Source organism: Desmodus rotundus, chromosome 5 (genome assembly GCF_022682495.2).
Source record: "Desmodus rotundus isolate HL8 chromosome 5, HLdesRot8A.1, whole genome shotgun sequence".
Classification (NCBI taxonomy): domain Eukaryota; kingdom Metazoa; phylum Chordata; class Mammalia; order Chiroptera; family Phyllostomidae; genus Desmodus; species Desmodus rotundus.
Window position 1 is genome coordinate 97,895,025 of NC_071391.1, and position 24,430 is coordinate 97,919,454.

Sequence of the window (24,430 nt, forward strand, 5' to 3'; positions counted from 1 at the left end):
AAACCAAGGGGGAGGGTGGAGGTGGGGGAGGGAGGGGGGTTCAGCTGGGGTGGGGTGGAGGGATGGGGAGAAAAGGCATACAACTGTAATTGAATAACAATAAATATTTTTTTAAAAAGTCAATTCGGCAAAAACAATGTGTCAAAAACAACTTATTACATTAATAGGGTAAACATATTCTTTCTTATAGCCTTTAGACTCTTGAAGGATATAGGACAGCTAGTTTATTTCATATATAACCTTTTTATTTCACATCTAGTTTATTTTACATCCAGTTTATTTCACTTAAAAATTTATTTATATCGACACTTTTTCATATACAATTGCTACACAAAAATTCAATGTGCTTTTTGTCTCTGTCTTTGTCTCTCTCTCTCTCTCCACATACACATATGTATGTATTAGGTGACACATATATATCAGAATGCAATCTGTAGAAAATATAGTATTGTATAATATAATACATATTTTTTCAAAATGGCTCTTCAACTGGTTGCCTTGAATTACTTCTGACATAGCATTAGGTGTGTCTATAAAAAGAAATACATTTGCCGGAATTCAGTAAAATAATTTTGATTTAAGTTTTAAACTGTGGTGATTTTTTGAGAGTTCAAATGGGAAATCCTGCCTGGTTCTTAGTGTGCATCTCTGACATGTGCAGTCCTAAGGTGTCTCATTCCTGGGACATCTGTCATTCCGTTATCATTGTTTCTGCCACTCCACAGCATCTCAAGGCTGCTCTGCTTTTCTTTCTGCTTTGAAAATGGGAGCAGAAGGCCCTGGTCAGGTGGTTCAGTTGGTTGGAGCATTGTTATATATACCAAGAGATTGCGGGTTTGATCCCCGGTCAAGGACCATACCTAAGTTGCAGGCTTGATCCCCAGTTGGAGTGCATATGGGAGACAACAAATCAATGTTTCTCCTGCATGTACATGTCTCCCTCTCTCTCTCTCTCTCTCTCCCTCCCCATTCCTCTCTCTCTAAAATCAATAAACATATCCAAAAAATGGGAGAACAAATAAAATCCACACTTATAAGTAAAATAATGAGCAAGTTGGTATCTTGCTTATCATCTAGTTGGTAGAGTTATTAGCTCACTAAAAGATGATGACAGTATATAAAAATATGCTGTTAGGGAATGGGTTTCTAAGAAATATACAGTGGTTCAAAGGGAAAAGTTGTTTGGTTGCATATTTTTAAGTCTTATATGAGTTTATAAATTTCGGATATTGATAAGCACAATCTTTCTGGTTGGAAAGAAGACCTGGATGTTTTTATTTACTCTTTTCTTTCTTTGGCCTTGCCTTGTCTCTCCACAGAGTGAATATTGGAGTGAAAATGGCATTCGTTCTGACTTTAAGATCCCACACATAGATGGTCTGAGAAGTCCAGTGAATTTCACCATCTTCATCTGACATTGTGTGACTAAAACACTCAAAATCTGAGCTCAGAAACAAATTCCCATTCTACGTGATTTGAGAGTTGTACATACCTTCTCATATGATTCTTTTCTCCTCTTGATAAATTGTAATTTAACTATCTTGCCCTAGGAAAGAACCAAGAAGAAACATCACAGAATAAAGTAAAAGCTTTACAAAGTGACAAGAATTGAATACCAAAACAACAGGTGAAAATGACAGGCAAGCATATTTACTATCAGAAGATAATAGTCATGTATATGTAATTCTGTACCTAGATAAGTCCCAGGGGGGATGTTATTTCCACATCTCTCTTCCAGGCAAGGCCCTCACTGAGAGGATAGGATGGCCAGTTTGGCTTTGTGGAAAGCAGGTTTTTCTTATAGAGAATTACAGATTACCCTTACATGGATTAAGGGGCAGTACTGGAGAAAAAGAGCCTACAATTTTTGACCTGTGTTCAGTAAGGCCCACCCCAAACGGCAGAGGACATTAGAGGGACAGATCCCCTGTACATAATCCACCAGCCATGCAGCCTCCCTGCCCCAGGCCTGTCACAGCCTCAACCTTGGGGCTTCGTGCAGCAGTTTAAGGTCCTGGATAAGCTGTGGGCCATAAAAGCTGCACACTGAGAGGGTTGATTTTTTTTCTTAGAATTGGACATGAAGGCACATTAGTCTGTCATCAGGCAGGGCTGATGGAACGAGTGGTCTTCCTTCAGTGGAAGCTTTGTGCAATGTGCTATCACTTGCAAAAGACCGGACACAGGAGAGCCAGAAAGATTACACAGCCACTCTGGATTCTGTCCAGCTCCACAGTCTCAGCTCAGTTCGCTTCCTTTAGCATCTGGAAGACTAACAAATGCAATTCTCTACTTTCTATATGGGGAGGGGGGGCATATTTTCAGGACCATCCCATACCAATTATATGTTTGATGTCCAAAAATCAGCATGTTGTCTGGTCATGTCACAAACACTTAGGAATGAATATCATTAGGGTTCTGACTATTGAGAAGAGTCGTTGGGATGTTTGCCCCTTCACTAATAGGAAGTCAGAATTTACTTGAGACTATAGTGAGCTCTGTTCCTACAGAGATCCTTTCTTAGAACTGTTACGCTTGCCAGAAGTTTATGGACAAAACTAGAGTAAGGTCAGGGAGTGGGGAAAGCATTCAAAAGCACATTTTCTGCAACCCTTGCTTCCCTAGTGGACTCCTCAGTGGTCCATTTCAAGTTGTTGCAATGATGTAGAATTGCTTTTACCTGTAAGGACTGGTTAGACTAGAGATCATGTTCTTGAAGCTAGAGATGACACCAATCTGGTATAATTGGTAGAGAGAACATTGTGAAAGGGATGACAGGAAAGAGCATGAGTACAAATGATGGTACAATTAAACTCAAAATTAGTTTGAAACAGTGGTGAAAATTCAAACACATTCCTTTGAAGATGATGTCAAAAAAAATCCACAGGGAACAAATTCAGAGTGATACCAGAGGATGGAAAAACCAACAGTAGAGAGTGACTGCATTGGACCTTGTAGAATTCAATGCTCCTGAACCTTGGAACCGCATGCAGGGACACTCTGCAGTTTAAGTGGCAAGCAGAGGATCCTCTTTCTCTACCTTATTCTGATTCTCTAAGGAGACCTCATCTTGACACCCCAGGGATCCACTCTAATGCTCTTTAGGCATCCCACTAATGACTACATCCAGGGAATAAAAGCTTCTCTGTGAGCCTAAAATCAACTCATGTAGAATATTGGAAACCTGTTCACTGAGGAAGTCAGAACACACTACTCACTTCAACATATCCAACAGATGATTAATGGGGGCAATTAAAGGGCACACATATCTTGGCTGAATTACACAAAATAGCCTATCCCTATAAAACCTCACAAGGGTTAGGTGCCATAAGCTAACAAGGAGTTCTACTCTGACTCAAAAGAGCTAACAGGAGATGACCACACAGTCTTGTATTATGGCAGAAGGACCAAGTCCCATTCTCAGATGTGTGAAAAAAGAGTTGCTGGTACAAAGTTCCTTATTCTCTTGTCATGGAGGGGCTTCCTTTGTAGGAAATATAGGTAAAATCTAAAGGCATTTCAAGGAACAATAAGGGTGATAAATACAAAAAGGAGGTTGTTTGATCTAAAACAGAGAAGCTAGAGATCATTGAAAACAGAGAAGTTCAAGGCATATTATTGCACTTATTAAATGCTTAGAACATCAGAGAAGTAAAAGTATGGTTGAGGTGTAGGAGGGCAGCAGTGCAGGTACAAAATGTACAGAACACAGAATGCACATCTCTGTTGTTATACAATAAAATGTGATTTCCATCCTAACTTAGAGCAAAAGGGGGTAAACTGGCATAAGCATTAAGCATAAGGGGTTTTTTTTTTAATTTAAAATTTTATGTTCTTTGCTTTTAAAAAATTATATTTTATTGATTATGTTATTACAGTTGTCCCAATTTTCCCCCTTTGCCCTCTTCCAACTAGCACCCCCTACTCCCTACTCCCTCAGGCAATCCCCACACCATTGTTCATGTCCATGGGTCATATGTATAAGTTCTTTGGCTACTCCATTTCCTATACTGTAATTCACATCCCTGTGGCTATTCTGTAACTATCCATTGTGCTTCTTAATCCCCTTACCTTTTCACCCATTCCCCAAAACCTCCCTCTCACTTGGCAACCATAAAAATGCTCTTCATATCCATGATTCTCTCTCTGTTCTTCTTTGCTTAGTTTGTTTTTTAGATTCAATTGTCGATAGATATGTATTTATTGCCATTTTATTATTCATAGTTTTGATCTTCTTCTTAAATAAGTCCCTTTAACATTTCATATAATAATGGTTTGGTGATGATGAACTCCTTTAGTTTTTTTGTTGTCTGGGAAGCTCTTTATTTGTCCTTTTATTCTAAATGATAGCCTTGCCAGGTAGAGCAATATTGGCTGCAGATCCCTGCTTTTGATGACTTTGAATATTTCTTGCCAATCCCTTGTAACCTGAAAATTTTCTTTTGAGAAATCAGCTGACAGTCTCATGGGAACTCCCCTGTAGGTAATTAATTGCTTTTCTCTTGCTGCTTTTAAGATTTTCTCTTTATCTTTAACCTTTGGCATTTTAATTATGATGTGTCTTGGAGTGGGCTCTTTGTATCCATCTGGTTTGGGATTGTCTATGCTTCCTGGACTTCCATGCCTATGTCCTTCACCAAATTAGGGAAGTTTTCTTTCATTATTTTTTCAAATAGATTTCCAATTTCTCGCTATTTCTCTTCTCATTCTGGCATCCCTTATGATGTGAATGTTGGAATGCTTGAAGTTGTTCCAGAGTCTGGTTACACTATTCTCATTTGAGGGGGAGGCGGGGGAGGATTCTTTTTTTTTTCTAGTTGTTCTGATTGGTTGGTTTTTGCTTCCTTATGTTCCAAATCATTGATTTGATTCTTGGCTTCATACACTTTACTGTTGTTTCCCTATAAATTGTTCTTTATTTTAATTAGTGTATTCCTCATTTTTGACTGGATCTTTTTTATGCAACTGAGGTCCTAAGTTACTTAAGTATTCTTATAACCAGTGTTTTTTTTTAATATATTTTATTGATTATACTATTACAGTTGTCCCATTTTTTTCTCCCCTTTATTCACCTCCAACCCGTTCCCCCCACACACACCATCATTCCTGCACCTTAGTTCATGTCCATAGGTCATATATATAAGTGCTTTGGCTTCTCTATTTGAAAACATAATGAAGGAGAACTTCCCTAATCTGTCAAAGGAAATAGACTTCCAGGAAGTCCTGGAAGCTCAGGGAATCCAAAAAAATTGAACCCAATGAAGCACACACCAAGGCACATCATAATTACATTACCCAAGATTAAAGATAAGAAGAGAATCTTTTTTTAAATATATTTATTGATTATGCTATTACAGTTGTCCCATTTCCCACCCCCCTCACTCCACTCCATCCTGCCCACCCCCTCCCTCCCACATTCCCCCCCTATAGTTCATGTCCATGGGTCATACTTATAAGTTCTTTGGCTTCTACATTTCCTACACTATTCTTACCCTCCCCCTGTCTATTTTCCACCTATCATCTATGCTACTTATTCTCTGTACCTTTTCCCCACCCTCCCCCTCCCACTCCCCTATTGACAACCCTCCATGTGATCTCCATCTCTATGGTTCTGTTCCTCTTCTAGCTGTTTGCCTAGTTTGCTCTTGTTTTTGTTTTAGGTGTGGTCGTTAATAACTGTGAGTTTGCTGTCATTTTTACTGTTCCTATTTTTTATCTTCTTTTTCCTAGGTAAGTCCCTTTAACATTTCATATAATAAGGGCTTGGTGATGATGAACTTCTTTAACTTGACCTTATCTGAGAAGCACTTTATCTTCCCTTCCATTCTAAATGATAGCTTTGCTGGATACAGTAATCTTGGATGTAGGTCCTTGCCTTTCATGACTTGGAACATTTCTTGCCAGCCCCTTCTTGCCTGTAAGGTCTCTTTGAAGAAATCAGCTGACAGTCTTATGGGAAGGCCTTTGTAGGTAACTGTGTCCTTTTCTCTCGCTGCTTCTAAGATTCTCTCCTTCTGTTTCATCTTGGGGAATGTAATTATGATGTGCCTTGGTGTGTTCCTCCTTGGGTCCAGCTTCTTTGGCACTCTCTGAGCTTCCTGGACTTCCTGGAAGTCTGTTTCCTTTGCCAGACTGGGGAAGTTCTCCTTCATTATTTGTTCAAATAAGTTTTCAATCTTTTGTTCTTCCTCTTCTCCTTCTCCCACCCCTATAATTCGGATGTTGGAACGTTTCAAGATGTCCTGGAGGTTCCTGAGCCTCTCCTCATTTTTCCGAATTCTTTTTTCTTCATTCTTTTCTGGTTGAATGTTTCTTTCTTCCTTCTGGTCCACACCGTTGATTTGAGTCCCAGTTCCCTTCGCATTACTATTGGTTCCCTGTACATTTTCCTTTGTTTCTCTTAGCATAGGCTTCATTTCTTCATCTAGTTTTTGAACAGATTCAACCAATTCTGTGAGCATCTTGATAACCAGTGTTTTGAACTGTGCATCCGATAGGTTGGCTATCTCTTCCTCACTTAGTTGTATTTTTTCTGGAGCTTTGAAGTGTTCTGTCATTTGGGCCTTTTTTTTTTTTTTTTTGTCTTGGCGCATCTGTTACTTTAAGGGGCAGAGCCTTAGGTGTTACCCCAGGGTGGGGTAACGCTGGTCGCTGCGCTGTGAATATGTACAGGGGGGAGGGGCCGAGAGGGAGCAAAGGCACCCGCTTCACTCTCCACCAGATTTCAGTCTTTCACTCCCCTACCCACAATCAAACTGGGCCCCTCTGGTGCTGGTTCCCGAGTGGGTGGGCTTGTGCACGCCCTGGGCCCCTGTGGGTCTCTCCAATGACCTCTCCCTTGAGGCTGGGAGTCTCCCCCGCTGCCACCCCAACCCCCACAGGCATTTTCAATCAGAGGTTTGAGGCTTTATTTCCCCGTGCTGGAGCCCTGGGTTGTGCGGTCTGCTTCGCTCCCCGCCGTTTGTCTGGTTTATCTGTGCACAAATGTGGGGCCGTGGGGTGCCACCCGCCGCTCTGCCTGCCCCGTTCTCCGCCACTCTGAGTCCAGCCCTCTCGGTTTATCTGCGCGAATGTGGGGCCCCAGGGTCTTCCAGTGGTCAGACTACCTGCCCCGTTCGTCCCACATGCCGCCAGTCTCGGTCCCGCCATGGCAACGCGAGTCCTTTCTGCCCCGGTGCCCATCTCCGCCCCTCCTACCAGTCTCGATGAATGTTTATTTTTTATTTCCTTGGTGTCGGACTTCCTTGCCATTCGATTTTCTGTCAGTTCTGGTTGTGCGAGGAGGCGCAGTGTGTCTACCTACGCCGCCATCTTGGTTCTCCCAGAAGAAAATCTTAAAAGCAGCAAAAGTAAAGGAGACAATTACCTGCAAAAAGTTCCCATAAGACTATCAGCTGATTTCTCAAAAGAAACCTTTCAGGCAAGAATGGGCTAGAAAGATGTATTCAAAGTCATGAAAGGCAAGGACCTACATCCAAGATTATTCTATCTAGCAAAGCTGTCATTTAGAATGGAAAGGCAGATAAAATGCTTCTCAACAAGGTCAAGTTAAAGGAGTTCATCGTTACCAAGCCCTTATTATATGAAATGTTAATGGGACTTATCTAAGGAAAAGAAGAAGATCAAAAATATGAACAGTAAAATGACAACAAACTCACAACTATCAACAACCAAACCTAAAAAAACAAAAACAAAAACAAAACGAACTAAGCAAACAACTTGAACAGGAACAGTTTCACAGAAATAGAGATCACATGGAGGGTTATCAGAGGGAATAAGAAATAAACAGTGTTTTGTACTCTGCATCTGATAGACTGCTTATCTCCATTTTGTTTGGTTCTTTTCTGGTTTTCATCTGTCCTTTCATTCCATCCATGTTTCTTTGTCTCATTTTGGCAGCCTCCCTGTGTTTGTTTCTATGTATTAGGTAGAGCTGCTATGACTCCCTGTCTTGGTAGCATGGCCTAATGGAGTAGATGTCCCGTAGGGTCCTGTACAGCCTCCCCTGTCATCCAAGCTAGGTACTTGAGGTGCACCATACATGTGAGCTGAGTAGTTGAGCCTGATTGTTGCTAGTCAGTCAATGGGAGGGATTAACCAGGCCAGTCAGCTGCAAGGTCTGGCTGTGACCACTGGCCACCAACCTCTGCCCTCTGTGGAGTATCAGTTGAGTGGGGACAGGGTGGTCTGGAGTTGTCCACTGGGTGCACAGGCTCTGTGGTTTCCCAGGTGGTTCAGGCCAAGGTCAGCCATGAGTTCCTCCTGGGGCCACTCAGCAAGAGGTACAGGGTGGGGCTCACTGAGGCTAGTTTTTGCTTGTTTCATAGGATTTAGGACGTTGTGAACATGAGCCCAGACCAGCCATTCACATGGAAAAGTCATGGTTAGCAGTTTGGGTGGGCCAGTAAGTTGGGTGAGACAGAGTTTCAGAGGATCTCCAGGGCAGGGCAAACAGTGCTAGGCAGGTTGATGGAATCTCAAATACGGCAACTCCCTGCAGGCTCTATGTCTCTGTGTCATGATGGCTCAGAAAAGGGACAATGGTTTTTGCATGTGTTTCCATCTGGGAGAAAACTGTCTCCCAGCTCCCGCCTTGATGCCAGACACTTCAGTTCTTCCCTGTATGCCACTGGTGCATTTCAAACTGCTACCACAGTAGTAGGGAGAGTGACCCTGAGCAAATCCATGTGTGGGTTCTTAAGGGGACCTGCTTGTGACTCCAGAAGTTTCTTTCACCAACTCAGTCCCAACTGGTTTTTGCAGCCAGAGGTTATGGGGGCTTATCTTCCTGGCACTAGAACCCTGGGCTGGGGTACCTAGTGTGGGGCTGGGACTCCTTGATCCCAAGATGTCCTTCCTGAATTTTTATCCACCACAGGTGAGTGTGGGACCAGCCCATTCCTACCAGTCTGGATGGATGTGATTTATTTAATTCCGTAGCTGTCACACTTTCATTCAACTCGATTTCTGACAGTTCTGAATGATGATTGTTCTATATTTTAGTTGTAATTTTTGTGTGTTTGTGAGAGGAGGTGAGCCATGTTTACCTGTATTACTGAAAAATGTCTTCTGCATTGACCTAATGATAGAATATTCTCAAAGCACCATTGATCCATTCACTTTTTGTGATACTACCCTGGGTAACAGAAGAAACTCAGCTGGTTTTCCTTCTTTCAACTCAGGGCAGAGCCACATACCTAAAGCAACAGGAAGAGTCCCGTAAGAGTGAAAGAATCTCTGAAACTTCCATCCCCGGAGAAGAAGCATAGGCTGGGGCCATTTTATGTATGTATGTATGTATTTATTTATTTTTAACCCTCACCTGAGGATATGTTTTACTGATTTTAGAAAGAGAGGAAGGGAGAGAGAGGGATAAAGAGAGAGAAACATCGAAGTGAGAGAGAAACATCTATTGTTTGCCTCCTGTGCAATTGCGGGTTCGAATCCTACCAGGGATCGAACCTGCAATTTAGGTATGTGCTCTGACAGGGAATCGAACATGAAAACTTTTGGTGTATGGGGTGATGCTCAGTCCAATTGAGCTACCCAGCCAGGGCAGTATGGGTTTATTTTAGATGTGATATTTCTTGGTGTTACAAGATTGGATTAGCTAAGACAACCAGGTAGAATAGTTCCATCATATCTTGGCAACGAAACTTCAAGTTTCTCAAATTGTACCTTCTACAGAGCCTTGAAGCATGCCAGCACATAATGCAGGGGTGTCAAACTCATTTTCATCAGGGGCCATATCAGCCTCGCGGTTGCCTTCAAAGGGACAAAATAATTTTAGGACTGTATAAATGTAACTACTCCTTAACTGTTAAGGAATTGACATTACATCCGGCCCTTTGAAGGCAACCGCGAGGCTGAGGTGGCTCCCAGTGAAAATGAGTTTGACACCCCTGACATAATGGGTGCCCAGTAAATACGAAATGTGGGCACCCAAGGCCTTTCCTGGGGCTATGTTCTACTCTGCACAGGATACAAACTATTTAGAGCACCCAGACCCACCCCCCAACCACCAAGACCAGTACCCCATATATGTTATAGCTCTGTGTTCACAAGCAAAAGCATTTTTGAGGCTTTAAATGAAGATACTAAAAACAGTGCTAAAAAGGAGGACACTCAACAAGTACAACCTTTCATTCTGAACAACAATTAGGAGCAATTAGGTATTTAAATCACTTAAAATTTGTGTTCTGTAAGATTGTAAATGCTATACAGGGCTGACTTTTCATAAGAGTAGAGAGTGGGTACTGACAACAAGGAAGTGCTATTATTCATTATCCAATGAAAGTACATCCATTTCAGATATAATATGCCTTCAGTACTTGTGTTGCACTTGAAAAAGACAGCTTTCATCTGACACCCACACCCCTTCCTTTTTCTGTGGGCAGCCTTGCTATGTGTGTGAAATGGGCATATTTTTGCAGGCTCTTGGGGCAAACATTAAATACTTTTCAAAGGGTGAAGGTTTATTAGGAAGGTCTAATGGATTTCTTTCTCTTGTGCAAAAAAATCAAGAAGCTCATGTGGGTTTTGGATAGGCCATTTGTTAAGTGTCACATGGATGGCTACAAAGTGCCTGGATAAAAGTGCAGCTGAGATGCCAGGATGGCAGGCAGGTTTGGCATTTCCTCGTTCGTCACTGCATAGTGATTTGGAAATCTTTCAAACATCATGAGTACATGCTTTGTTGTTGTCGATCAAGGATTTCTGCATCTTGGACTGTACTGGCCTTGATTATGGGTAGAAAAAGTGAAATGTCTTTCAAGGCATGGTTTTGTTGTCTGGACTCAAGAAAACGCTTATGTAAATCCCACCTCCATGAGAAAGGAGGAAACATGAAAAGAATATCTGTTGATTCATCAGATAGAGTCCGTGGTTTCCAGCCTGGTTTTGCTACTCCTTACCCACCCATCCACCCACACACTTCCTTCCCCCATCTCAGGAAAGTCACAGTAACCAATCTGGGGTTTATATTTAACACCTGCAAATCTTGGCTAAGAGACCTCCCTCTTTTCTCCTTGCCACCACCCTTCCTCTCACTGGTCTAAACACTTTGAGTCAGCGCTTCCCAAATTATGCCACTGAAAGAGAGGGGAACCTTTTTGCATTAATGCAGCAAAGGCCTAAAATGTTTGTTTTCAGTAATTCTAGTCATTGACCTTTAATCAAATTTTGATAATGCTTTTTAAAATAAGCTGAACCTAGCTTTTAATGCATATGTTGGGGCCTTCCTCAGTTTGACTCCAGTGGAACTTAGTGTATGAAGGCCCTACCCATTTGGCTGTTATAATAGCAAAAGCACCTTCTAGGAGCCAGAGACTGTGCTACTAAGTGTTTTCCACTCATGATCTCATTGAATCCTCAACTGTACGTATAAAAATAAATGAAAAAATGGAAGGTCAGAGGAGTTAAGTAACTCAGCTAAGGTCCCATAGCAAGTCATTTGGACCCACATTGTTGAAGCCTGGACCTTTTTTCACATGTTAACTCCTCTCTTTCCATTGGGGCCTTGCCTTTAAGATGATCCAGAATTCTGAACCTGAGACCCACATCAAAAGGGGCACCATCATAGTTAAATTGCCTAGCAGGTAACTTGTCCTCCTCACTTTGGTATTTCTACCATGCAGGAGGCCACATAGGAAGTGTCAGATAAACACTTGTTTAATTGAATTAGTTTACAACTTTTACAAAAACTAATAAGAAATGAAGAAGTTTGACATTTCTAATTAATAGATGCTACTAATATATAGCGAATATATTATTAAATCATTTTTTCTTGTGGAGTTTTGAATTTTGTCCAAAGGTATTCTGTGGGTGAGAGGTAACAAATGGGACCTTGGTGTCTTGTCTACATGTGATATGCCCTTTCTTCCTGACCTAGGTAGTGTACCCTGTGTGTTTGTGAGGGATCCCCCCTTACATGTTATACTTGTGGCTGACTCTTGCAGGACTCTCGAATCCCAACATACTTTCTTCCATCTTCCTCTCTCTTCTCATGCCCACAGTAAAATATCAGAAAGAAGGAGACTCATAAGCTCAGCTACCAGTGAGAAACAGCCTGATGAGAGAGGGGAAGGGGCCCCAAGAATCCCTATAAAAAAGAAAAAGTGCCACTCCTGGAATATTTCTAAGTTCCTAAGCATTTGGTGTCAAACACTTGGATATTTAGTTTTTCTTCTCTGACTTTATTGGGTCTCCTGACCCCGTCTGATTCTGTGTTTTTTCAGTTACTCTGAGAAATTATGATTGCATCATTCCTAACCTGCTGGGTCTGGCAAGTGTGTGAGGGGAAAACTGGGCCATCTGACATGTTCCTCCACACCTGGGGCATGGCAGTCAGAGGGATTCCTGTCCCACCTGTTCCAACCATCGGCTGGCCACGTGGGTCTGTGTGTATCATGACCTGCTGGAGGCCAAGGCCGAGAGCTGTTTGTTGTTACAACTTCTAGAGCAGTGTGGAAATTGCAACTGGAGACCTGGGAGAGAGCTGGATCAGGGGAGCACAGAAGATAAAGGCATGGGCTTTGAAACTAGACTGGTCTGCATTAACTTTCAGGCTACCTCAGGTACTAGCTGTGTGGTCTTGAGGAAAATCCTTCACCTCTCTGAACCTTGAATTTCCCCCTCAGTAAGCTGGAGAAAGTAGGCTCTACCCCCTAGGATTTGAGCAAGATTAAATGAAATAATTTATTAAGCATTTAGCACTACACCTAGTACCTACTACATAGTCAATAAATAGCAGCTCCTTTTCATTCTTGTACCTCTGAGTCATTTTCCTTATCTATATGTGTTTGCCCTGAGGGGTGTCATCCGATTCAATTTAGTACAGTTTACATTATTAATTACAAGTTAAGTTATATGACTGTACATTACTATATAACACAAATTATATGTTGATATTTTAGTATATTAAAAATTAATGAATATGTAATATTGATTGAGTAGATGTCTAATGTATACATCAAGTGTCCATGATGCACAGGGTGTAAAGATCAGTAATGGCCTATTTTTTGCAAGTCAGGTGGCAAGCATTCTGACAGATTTCAGGCTTTTTACTCAAAATTATGGTAGCAGCAAACCAATTTTAAGATATGATAGAAGGGTTTGATAACAGCTGAGTTCTGAAGAGGGTTTGGGGGCAGACTGCCAAAGTGGGAGTGGGTGGCCATGGCTGGAAAGCAAACCTTTGGTTGGTGTGTGGGGAAAGGGGGATTGTCTCATTAATCATGTAGTTTCCTCTCATAGTCATTTAGTGAAACCTAAAATATTTATGGAGAAAGAAACTTTCAAATAAATCTTTTTTTCCCTTGGAGAACTTTGAAGGCCCAATCTCCCCAACATCAAATATTTCTGTGAAAAACTAAAAACTCAGTCAATCAACCATCTGTTTCTAAATATATAAAAATATGGAATAGACCATCTGAATTTGTCAGTCTTGGATTGGAGAAATATATCACTTAGACACAGCCTAAAGCACATTACGCACATAGCTCACTGAGCACAGTTTTCCTGAGGTATAAATAGAGGAATATCACTAGCAAAATGTTCCCATCAGGAGACTAAAGTACACATCTGTGTTCATATCAGACCCGCTGAGGTGAGCCTGGACTCTGAAGGTCCAAGATGGAGGCCTGGGTTGGAAGCCCCAGTGAGCCCTGAAACTTTTGCATATTTTCTGGGCCATGGCCCCTTCATGTATCAAATGGCAGATTGGATGGTGTGAGCCATACTTTCTAACATTCTGTCTCTGATTTTGTCATCAGGTTCCCTGACAAAGATGGCCCCACTGGGGAGGCAAAAACTTAGGAATGTCTTAAGGTTGTTCTTAAGGGAACAACCTTAAGAACAACTTAGGTTGTTCTTAGGGAAAAGAACAACCAACTGCCTCCCACCCAAGAAGGCTTTCCCAGGTGTATACATTTAGTCAGTGGCATATTTAGAGGAGCTTTACCTTCTGAGCATTTCAAGTCATTCTAGAATTTAATAACCTTGGGTGGTCTTACAAACCTAGCTAACAAAAATATTTCCTTCTCAGACCCAAAAGCCTTCTGTCTATAAAAACCAGAACCAGTAGAGTGGTCAGTAAAAATAGAAAAAGTGTAACAATAAAATCACTCAAATCAGCAAAGAAACCTATTATCTTTTGAGCTAATAGATGATATCCTTCTTATCTTATCACAGTGAAAAGTCTCAGCATTAGCTTGTTAACGCTCCCTAAAGGAAGCAAGAGAAAACCGAGAGATAGAGAAGTGGAATGAGAGCTATATAGAAAGATACAGAAAAGACACATGCAGAGAGCTAGATAGACCAATGACGATGGGGCAACACAAAAAAGGTGGTCCTATTGATAGCTATCAGGGAACTGGATCGAGTTTCACACCAATAAGTATCCAAGGGCTCTCCAATAGCAAATCAAAAAGTAGCCTACCCAAATGTCCTTAAGAAAAAATAAACGAACAAGCAAATACATAAACCAAGTGGTGAAGACTTGGACATTTAAGAGATTCATGCTTTAGGTTCTTATGGTGAAAGATGAATAATAAAAATGGAAGAGGACAGCTTTCTTTGAGTTAACCTGCACATATAATTTTTACTATGTGATCAGATTCAGGAATTGACCATTGACATTAATCTTATTTCATTAAATTAAAATGGTATTCTTACTCACGGAAAATATCCTATGTGTAAGGGAAAGGTCACTCCAAAGAATTAAGTTTTCTTCTTGTTGTTGTTTCAAAGAGAGGGAGAGAAACATCAATGTGTTGTTGCCTGTCATGTTCCTCCCTTCACTGGGGACCTAGCCTACAACCCAAGCATGTGCTCTAGACTGGGAATTGAACCCGTGACCCTTTGATTTGCAGGCCAGCACTCAATCCGCTGAGCCACACCAGCCAAGGCCAAAGAATTAAGTTTTATGTGCCCTGACTGGTGTGGTTCAGTGGACTGAGCACTGACCTGCAAATGAAAGGGTCGCAGGTTTGATTCCCAATCAGGACACATGCCTGGGTTGTGGGCTAGGTCCCCAGTTGGGGGCCTGTGAGAGGCAACAAATAGATGATAGATGTGTCTCTTGCACATTAATGTCTCTCCCTTTCTTTTTCCCTCCCTTCTCCTCTCTCTAAAAGTAAATGAATAAAATCTTAAAAAATAGTTTTATAGACAATGGGCGATATATACTTTATACTACGTGCACGTGTACTAGCATAAGGCTTGAATTTCAGGACCCTCTGAGTCACTCAACAATGTGCTGTGCTTACACTCACTTTATGAAAATGAAATAAATACAAGTTGGCAGGGTTTGGATGTGAAGGGAAATTGAGGAATCACTGAGTAATCTGCAGAGGACAATAGATGGCCTACTGATGGAAAAGAAAAGTCTTGGATCAGAATAACCATATACCTTTCAATAAAGATAATGGCACTGGCATCACTAAGTCGAATGAGGATTGAAAGATGTAGTACATGGAAAGGAATTTCCACCAAGTATGTACATTCATAATGCTTAAAACAGGTTAGCTCCTGTGACATAGTTACATATTATTATATATGGAGCTATATGTATAGAAGTATTAGCATAATGATTATGCTAAATGCTTGTTGTAAAGGTGCATCTATCTCCTGGTGGGCTCCAGGATCTGACTGTCAGAGTTGAGATTCTGCTTCTGCCAATTAACTGCACACCCTCAGCCTCTCTATGCCTCATCACCACTGTGTGCACAATGGGGCTTAGTGACAGTTTCTGTGAGGTTAAATGGGACAGATATGCATAGCACATGAACAGTACCTAGCACACACCAAGAACTCAATCAATGTTAGGCATTATTATTAAATTAGTAATTCTACATAGAATCACCCTTCTCTGCACTTACCACACTGTCACATTAGATTGTTAATCTAATGATCTAACTTTTAAAACTGCTTTCAGGTCCTTCTATGAAAGCATTAGTTAATCTTTTCCCTTAATTCCTGAAAGAAACATGGGCCAAGAGTTTACATTTTCAGGCAAAAAAATATGATGGTGAGTTCTGGTGAGTTCTCTGGTGACATAGTTCATGGTGGCAGGTGTCCTTTTCCCCTACACTCTGCACTGGCACCTGCTGGGTCTGCATCCCCCACAGGGCAAGGAAAGTGTGTTAGTCTAGTTTTGTCATTCTTTCACCTCCTGATACAGGTACCTCAAGTTGCTGGCTGGGTGCTGAGTGGGATTAACAAACACAGACAGACAGTGAGAGTTCCTTTAAGGACAGCATCTGGCCATTTCAGTAAAAAGCAGACTGTCTAAAACATCTGTGGAGACATCATCCCAAGTGGCCCCAATGGCAGACAGGCAGAGGGAAGATGTCCCTACCCTGTGTTGTTCTAGTTGCTGGGCCTCAGTGCTTTTCCCACCCCTCCCCCAGTGTAAGAAGATCAGCAGCATAGGGAGCTCCCAGGTCTCCCCCAAGACTACTCGGTTTATCTGTGGGCCTGAATTTTTCTTTTTTCCGTGTGTGTATGCATCTTTTTTCCTAAAAATGCTGTTTACAGGAGGGACTTTATCTAGAGCTCGAACAAAAAATTCCTACTAAATTAAACCTACCAGCCCACACTGTGGCCCTGCCACTGTGCATGCACTTGCCCACTGGCCCTGCCTTCCTCACTGCACAAGCAGCCCCACCTCTTGGTGCTGAGGCGTCCTAGTCCCCCTGTCCTGTTTATTTCTCTACACTATTTGACACGATTTCAAACCCAATCAGACTTGATAGAAACTCAAGGGTTATTATTTTTTTAAAACTTCATGTTGGAGAGGATGCGGAGAAAAGGGAACCCTAGTACACTGTTGGTGGGAATGCAGACTGGTGGGGCCACTGTGGAAAACAGTATGGAATTTCCTCAGAAAACTAAAAATGGAACTGCCCTTTGACCCAGCAATTCCGCTGCTGGGATTATCCCCTAAGAACCCTGAAACACCAATCCAAAAGAACCTGTGCACCCCAATGTTCATAGCAGCACAATTGACAATAGCCAAGTACTGGAAGCAACCTAAGTGCCCATCAGCAAACGAGTGGATCCAAAAACTATGGTATATTTACACAATGGAATTCTATGCAGCAGAGAGAAAGAAGGAGCTTATACCCTTTGCATGGCATGGATGGAACTGGAGAGCATTATGCTAAGTGAAATAAGCCAGGCAGTGAGGGACAAATACCATATGATCTCACCTTTAACTGGAACATAATCAACAGAAGAAAAAAGGAAACAAAATATAACCAGAGACATTGAAGTTAAGAACATTGTAACAATAGCCACAGGGGAGTGGGGAGGGGATAGTGGGGAGAGGGGATTAGAGGAACTACTATAAAGAACACATGGACAAAATCAAGGGGAAGGGTGGAGGTGGGGGAGGGAGGGGGGTTCAGCTGTGGTGGGGTGGAGGGATGGGGAGAAAAGGCATACAACTGTAATTGAATAACAATAAAAATTAAAATAAAACCCCAAAAACTTCGCCACCACCAATTGCCCATGTATTTTAGGTAAACAAACCAATATAACCAGGTCACTATGAATCTCTTCACTTGGTTCAGTGTCTTCACATCCTGTAATTTATAGAACTTTATTTTCTACCTTGTGGTTGTTTATTTTTCTTAATAGCCTTTTATGAGGGGCCTTATCAGAAGCTTTCTGAAAAGTACAATAAATTATGTCCACTGGGTCAACTTTGTCTCCAGTTTTATTAATCTGGAAATTATAGCTGTAATATTTCCTGAAAATGTCTGATGCTACAGAAGCCACAAATGAGGTAATTAACATGCAATTTGAAGAATTTATTCCCAAATACCCAAACAGCAGAGCCACAGGAGAAACTCAAATGAGAATTTCTGCCATTGTACTCCTGCCACTATGTAGGTTACTTTCTACTTCCTTTGCCCCAATTTTCCGTTTATCTTCAGAGATCAAGGTTGGGTCCATTGGATAAACACATTGGAAGGAAAGCTTGTGCATTTGTGGGTTTTGAGCATTTTCATAACCACAGAGGGTTTGTTGTGTCAGAAATGGGCACTCCCGGACAATGCAGTATCTGACCCAGGACAAGGGGCTGAAGTCCAGGTCGTCCTGGGGAATATGAATGCCTCTCTGGGAAGCTTCTAGAAGAGTCTCTTGGGGCCAACTCTGACCTGCAAGTGGGCAGCCTAATATATTCTGGCAGGCAGGTATCAGGGAGGCTGGCTTTGGCACAGAGTGTTTTGGTAGACAGACAGTCAGCATTGGCAAGTCTGGGCTGCAGGAATAGGGAACTGGAAAGCAGAGGCAAAAGTGCAAGGTCCAAGAATAAAGTAAAATAAAGGGGCTATGATAGGGAGGTAGGCAGGACATCAGTGACCTAAGGACTTGGGATTTTCCTCCTGTTTGTGGCTCAGTCCTCCTGAATCCTCATGCAGGTTAGACACAGCCTGGCTGGGTTGGGTCTCTGAATGGATCCTGCTGCCTTAGCTCTGTGCCCAGTGGGAATGCTGGTGCCCAATACCAGCACGCCTAGTGGGGGCTCAATATATGGCTTTCCCACTATCTGTGATGAGGGCCAGAAGGAATGTGTATTGTTTTGGAAATAGATTGTAACTCTCTCATCTCCTTTTGGGAGTAGCTTCTTATCCTTCAACTGCTTCTTGACCTTTTCCTTCTGCACATACACACAGATATAATGTAGCTCCAGGCCACAGGTAGGTTTGTGCATCCTGGACACGTGCCTCCTTTGTCTGGGACCCCTTATAACAAGCCTCAGACTGGAGGAGGTGCAATCTCTCTCTCACTGACCTGCCACCGTAGATATACTCCCCTGTAATGTGAGTAACCTGTAAGGTGAGTAAGCAGCTTCCTGGTTTGGGGCTCCTGTGTTATACATGCCACCCTTCCATGTTCTTCCCTGTCTTGGGTGTTGCCCAGGCCGTGTGACACAGTCCAGACCCAGTGCCATTCCATCTGGACCAAAGAGCCCTGTGTGATTCTAGGTCACAAACCCTGAGATGCCAGCAGCTTTGATAAAGATTTCATGCCATAATACGGTGTCTCTCAAAGTTCAGTCAATTACATAACAGCTACATTATTTTCCCCTTACCTTGGTATTAACTATAGTTTACTTAATATTTTTTTAATGACCTCACAACCTCATCCATGAGTGACACGAGAAGCACACCTTAGGAAACACTGAGATTATGTCAGTGACTTACCTGGCACCAAGTCCAGTTTACAGTCAAATGGATTCAGTGTTAGTTTCCTCCCCAGCCCCTCTGCTCAGTTTCCTCTTGGTCCTATGTTCCCCCTTTCCCACTCTCCACCTCACTGCCTCCATGGAGGTAGGTATGGAAGTTATCCATGGATATGTACCCAGAATCTAATCTCTTGGAAGGAGGCCTGTTTCAACTAAGATGGAGGTGGGTGAAATTATGATGGTCTCACACCAAACTTCAGTCGTTACCTTTGCCCACGGACTTCAGGTTCCTGGCCTGACTCACCAGGGTACAAACACGGAGTGGTCTTAGAAGCATCAGAGTATCTTGAACTCTGTTTTTTGGCCACTGGACTTTTGAGTCCTTCTTGTGAAGTCCCTATTTCCTCCTTTCTTCTTACAAGTTGCCATTACAATCTTAACACACCTGTGTCAGAAACTTGAGATAACACTAAAACGGAGGTAGGAGTGGGGTTAACTACCACAGCAGGAGTGGGCAACAGGCTGCCAGAGTGTTTTAGAGTGAAAGCATTTCTCTTTATGGCTGAAGTAAAGGAAGCCAGCAATGGAAGGTGAGCTCCCTAAGATGAGGCTGTTGGTGAGAGTCAGAATGAAAACCTAGAACTTCTGCGATACTGAGTCTTTCTTGTTACAGAACTTTCCAGGAGTTCCTCCACCCAGAACTGGGGACCTATGTCTCTGCTCCCAAAACCTGGCAGGTGCTAAGGAATTATTCATTTTGGTAAAGTTACACATGGAAGAGTTAAAAAAAAAAAGGAGCTTCTCAACTGTCCCTTTGCGCACTCACCTGGAACACAGAGAGATGGCAGATCTGAGGCAAGCAAGCCACAGATATGGCCACCAAACCATTTCCAGAGCCCTACCTGTCAACCCATAAACCCACTTAGTGGTGAACTCCTCCTGAATGTCCAGAACTGACCCCCAGTCAACAAGGAAGTAAGGCAGATACTCTTGTGACCTCAGACAAAGAAATTATTGGTGCTAAAAAAGAATAGAGCCTTAGGCTGTGATGATTCAGAAGGTGGTCTTTTTGTCTGCATACTGACAAAACATATACATAAAAAGTGAAACATCATCTTGAACCAGAAATTTTGTATGCATTTCAACCAATGTTTAGATATTTGGAAACACTAGACATGTGCTAACATTCCACTATCCCTTCAAAAACCAGAACATGGAGGCTAACGAAGACTTCCCTCTGGCCTTGTGAAGATAGACAGGGGATAAATTTGCCTATGTTTAAAACTCCAACTCATGTAGCTACTGAAACATCTGAGGGGAAAAAAAGTTTTTCCCATGTGTTATGACTGAGTGTTTGTGTTCCCTATGCACCCCCATCACCTGCCCAAATTCTATATTGAAATCTAATGTCCAATGTAATTTTTGGAGGTGGCTCTTTGGCAGGGAATTAGGTCATGATGGAGGAGCCTTCCTGAATGGGATTAGTGCCCTAGTAGGAAGAGAACAGAGAACTAGCTCACTATCTTTCCACCATGTGAGGACACAACAAGGAGTTGGCTATCTGCAACCCAGAAAAGGGCCCTCACCAGAACCTGACCATACTGGCATCCTGGTCACAGACTTCTAGCCTCCAGAATTATAAGAAACAAATTTCTAGCCCTGGCTGGTATAGCTCAGTGGATTGAGCATGGGCCTGCAAACCAAAGCATTGCTGATTTGATTCCCCGTCAGGGCACATGCCTGGGTTGCAGGCCAGGTCCCCAGGTCTTGTGTGGGGTACACAAGAGGCAACCACACATTAGTGTTTCTCTCCCTCTCTTTCTCCTTCTCTTCCCCTTTCTCTAAAAATAAAATAAATCTTTAAAAAACAAAAAGAAATTTCTGTTGTTTGTAAGCCTCCTAGTCTATGGTATTTGGTTAAAGCAGCCCAGATTGACTAAAACACTAAGTAAAGATATGTCTATCTTCACTTATGTACCTCTTCCTGGGCATAATATTGTTTAGATTGGAGGCATGCAAATATGATTATAAAATAATATAAAATGATAAATCTTCATATCATTGTGATGGATTATGCCATCACTTCTAAAGGCAATAACACATTGAGACAGAGTGATGTTAAGAAAAATTTCAATATGTAAGAGTAATTCTCATATCAAACATGTAAAGTATTTGGTACTATAATTTCTATTATATGTGAGTAGTCTAATACAGATTGTTTGTATATTTTATGACTATGAAGTAAAACATACCATAATGGTCCTCTGGTAGATCTTACCAGTCAAATGGACAGAGAAAAAAACATTTTTAAAAAACAATATCTTTGAATTTTTTCTACTGGAACTTTTGAATATTTTTTCCTTAGGTGCTAGATTTAGAATAAGATCATTTCTCACACCTTTTGTACTTTCTCTGCCTGAGTTAAACTGCTCACTAAAAGGTAAGCATTTTAAAGTTAATAACCACAAGATATGGAGAGAATGTATTCCAGTAATCCACTTAGGGGAATCAACATTTTTTTCCTGTTAAATTTTTCATGGAATTCCTGCTAATAGTAGGAATCAGCAAAATCAGAAGATAAAATAGATACAGAAAGTTATTGGATTAGTGATTGGAATAAAAGAGGCAACAGATGATTCAGCCATTCCTGAAAATTCTCCTGGCAGAACAAATACAGGTAAGGTGAAACCAATGGATTTTGACCAAGTCAGGAAATCTGAGTTGTAATTTGAGAAGCATCGTGAGCATATGATGCTGCTGAAACACCAAGAAGATAACCCCCAGCCCTGCAAAGGACAATTGGCAGAACCAACACACGATCAATGGATCAGAAGTATTGGTGTATGTGTCTGAGTGTGTGTGACTGAAGTTGTGTGTGTGTTTACTGTTTATAAGTCCCCAGTCCATAATACTTGTTTACACACACACATGCATGCACACACTTATGGAAAAAAACTGCTGCTGTGGCACAGTAGTATGAACCCCGAGCAGAGATTCAGGATGGCTCCAGATTCTTCCCTTTCCTCTTTCCAGTTCAAGGGAGAAACTGGAAAGAGACCCATTCCCCACTCTGTGCCGGGGGATATGGCATTTCTGGCACAAAGGAAAGAATCAGATTCTTAAGCGTAAAACACATCTCTTGCTATAGAACTTACCTGTATGTAGTGTATCATCATCTATTATGGCTTTGCAGGGGACTGGATCCAATTACCTACCTGAATCCAAGTCGTCCTTCAGCAGACAAAAATATTGGCATGGAAAAGATTTCTTGATAATAAAGATAATGCAGAATAATGGACAGAAGCCAAAGAGAGAGAAGATGTAAAGCCAATCAAATGGAGGGCAGATGTCTAAAATTTCTTTTGTTATTCAGGATTGTGATCCAACAAAGCAATTATGTTTCTGCCTCCTCAATTTTCAAACAGTAGCGAGGCAATCTGAGGGTTCTTAGTGCTCTTGTCTTTTCTGTACTTGATGATCTGAACAGGAGATCACAACACTACATAGTACCAGTGGCCACCAATGCCAAACTGAGCTCAGAATTTGGGACAGATAAGGAGGTGAATGTGCTCCAGGCCACACAGGTGAAATTCATATATTCCAAGATTGCCCACTTGTGTGTTTATGTAGATACACACGTATCAAGACATCCAATTTAGCTCTGCTTTCCATCCAATAAAAGAATTAAGAAAAACAAAGGCACAGGTCTACACAGATGTGGAAATGATGTAGGGTAGTGTACATACAAGCTAAAGGAGAGGGGCGGCCTAGGCCTTTGTCAGGAACGTGCAGAGCTGCAAGATGGAGTTTCTAGTGTCTTTATGGTACCTGACTCAGCGCCTCCTGTGCTTTTTAGCAGTGGAAGGCTGTATAAAATAAAAATGCTATGGTCTAAGCCATAAAATATGTATACTGCATATGTTAGGTTACACATTAGCAATTGACAACTGCACATCAAATAAAGGTGTCCTCACTCTGCACACCTTGATAGAAAAATATGGAATGGGTAAAGTAGAAAGAAGAATCGTGCTCAGGAGAACCATTTCATTTTATTCTTTATATGTACAAACATGAATAATTTGACATGATGTTTAGACAGTTTCTCCCTAACTTAAGCCTTTTAATTAAAATGAAAGGAAGGAAATGTGCTTTAAATATGAATGCGAGAAGGTGTGAGCTGGCAGTCCTCAGCCCGCCTGCTTCTCTCCCTCTGTTGTTAAGGAGCACAATAAAATCTCATCTTCGCATGCTGTCTTTCATAATGTTTATGATTGTTTTAGGTAACACATAAACCCTGCTTGATGTGATATTCCCCTTATTACATAATGGGGCACATATTTAGCTAGAACTTTATTCTTTATACTTTTGCAGAAGATCAGTCAATGTATTTTCCTCAGCAAACCAGGCAGTATCACAGGGCTGCCTACAGCCAGGAAGGTAAACGCTAACTTTTCAGCTTGTGCAAAATGGCCCAAGGCCCAACACCCTAGGCCCACCACCCAGTGAATGAAAGCTGTATACTCTGGGCTGAAAAATGGGCTCGGATGTTGGTCTTAATAAATTATGTGACGATTACACTGATGCACCGTTCCAACCCATGTTATTTTATTCTGCCTTTTGCCAGTTCCCCTGCTGCCTGCTCCACTTTGCCTCTGTTTTCTGTGTGCTTAACTTGTGAAATGCTAAACAAGTTTTGATATTTACTTGTTTATGATTAAATTGCAAAATGATCTGCTCAGTTCTGTTCTAAATTAAGGTCTGCATTAAATGTCATAGCATTTATCTTTCATAAAATGAGACAGCAAGGACACTAATTTCCGAGGTATTCAATCACTGCCCTGTGCCACTTGAGGGACGGCCCAGAAGAAGCCTGCCCACAGTTCACAGCTCACTGACAGCCCTGGGATGGAATCATAAAAGTCAATTAATCATTAAAAGCTGTTACAAGCACATATCGAACCAGTCTCGCACAAAATGTTAATCAGTCCAATATCAATATAATAAATTCCTGCAAATTAGAGTGATCGATATGTTTAGGGTCTAATGAATCAATTTGAGGGCACTGGACTGCTCCTTGGGGTCCCCATGACATGGCAGCCCTGCCAGGGCAACATCTCCAGGCGCACTGCCAACAGAGGTCACCTATTCTAACAGGCTGTTCACTTCAGCCTCAGTTACCACGGTGACAGCATGTCACTGTTGCCCTAGTGTCCTTCTAGGTAAGGTGAAAACCAA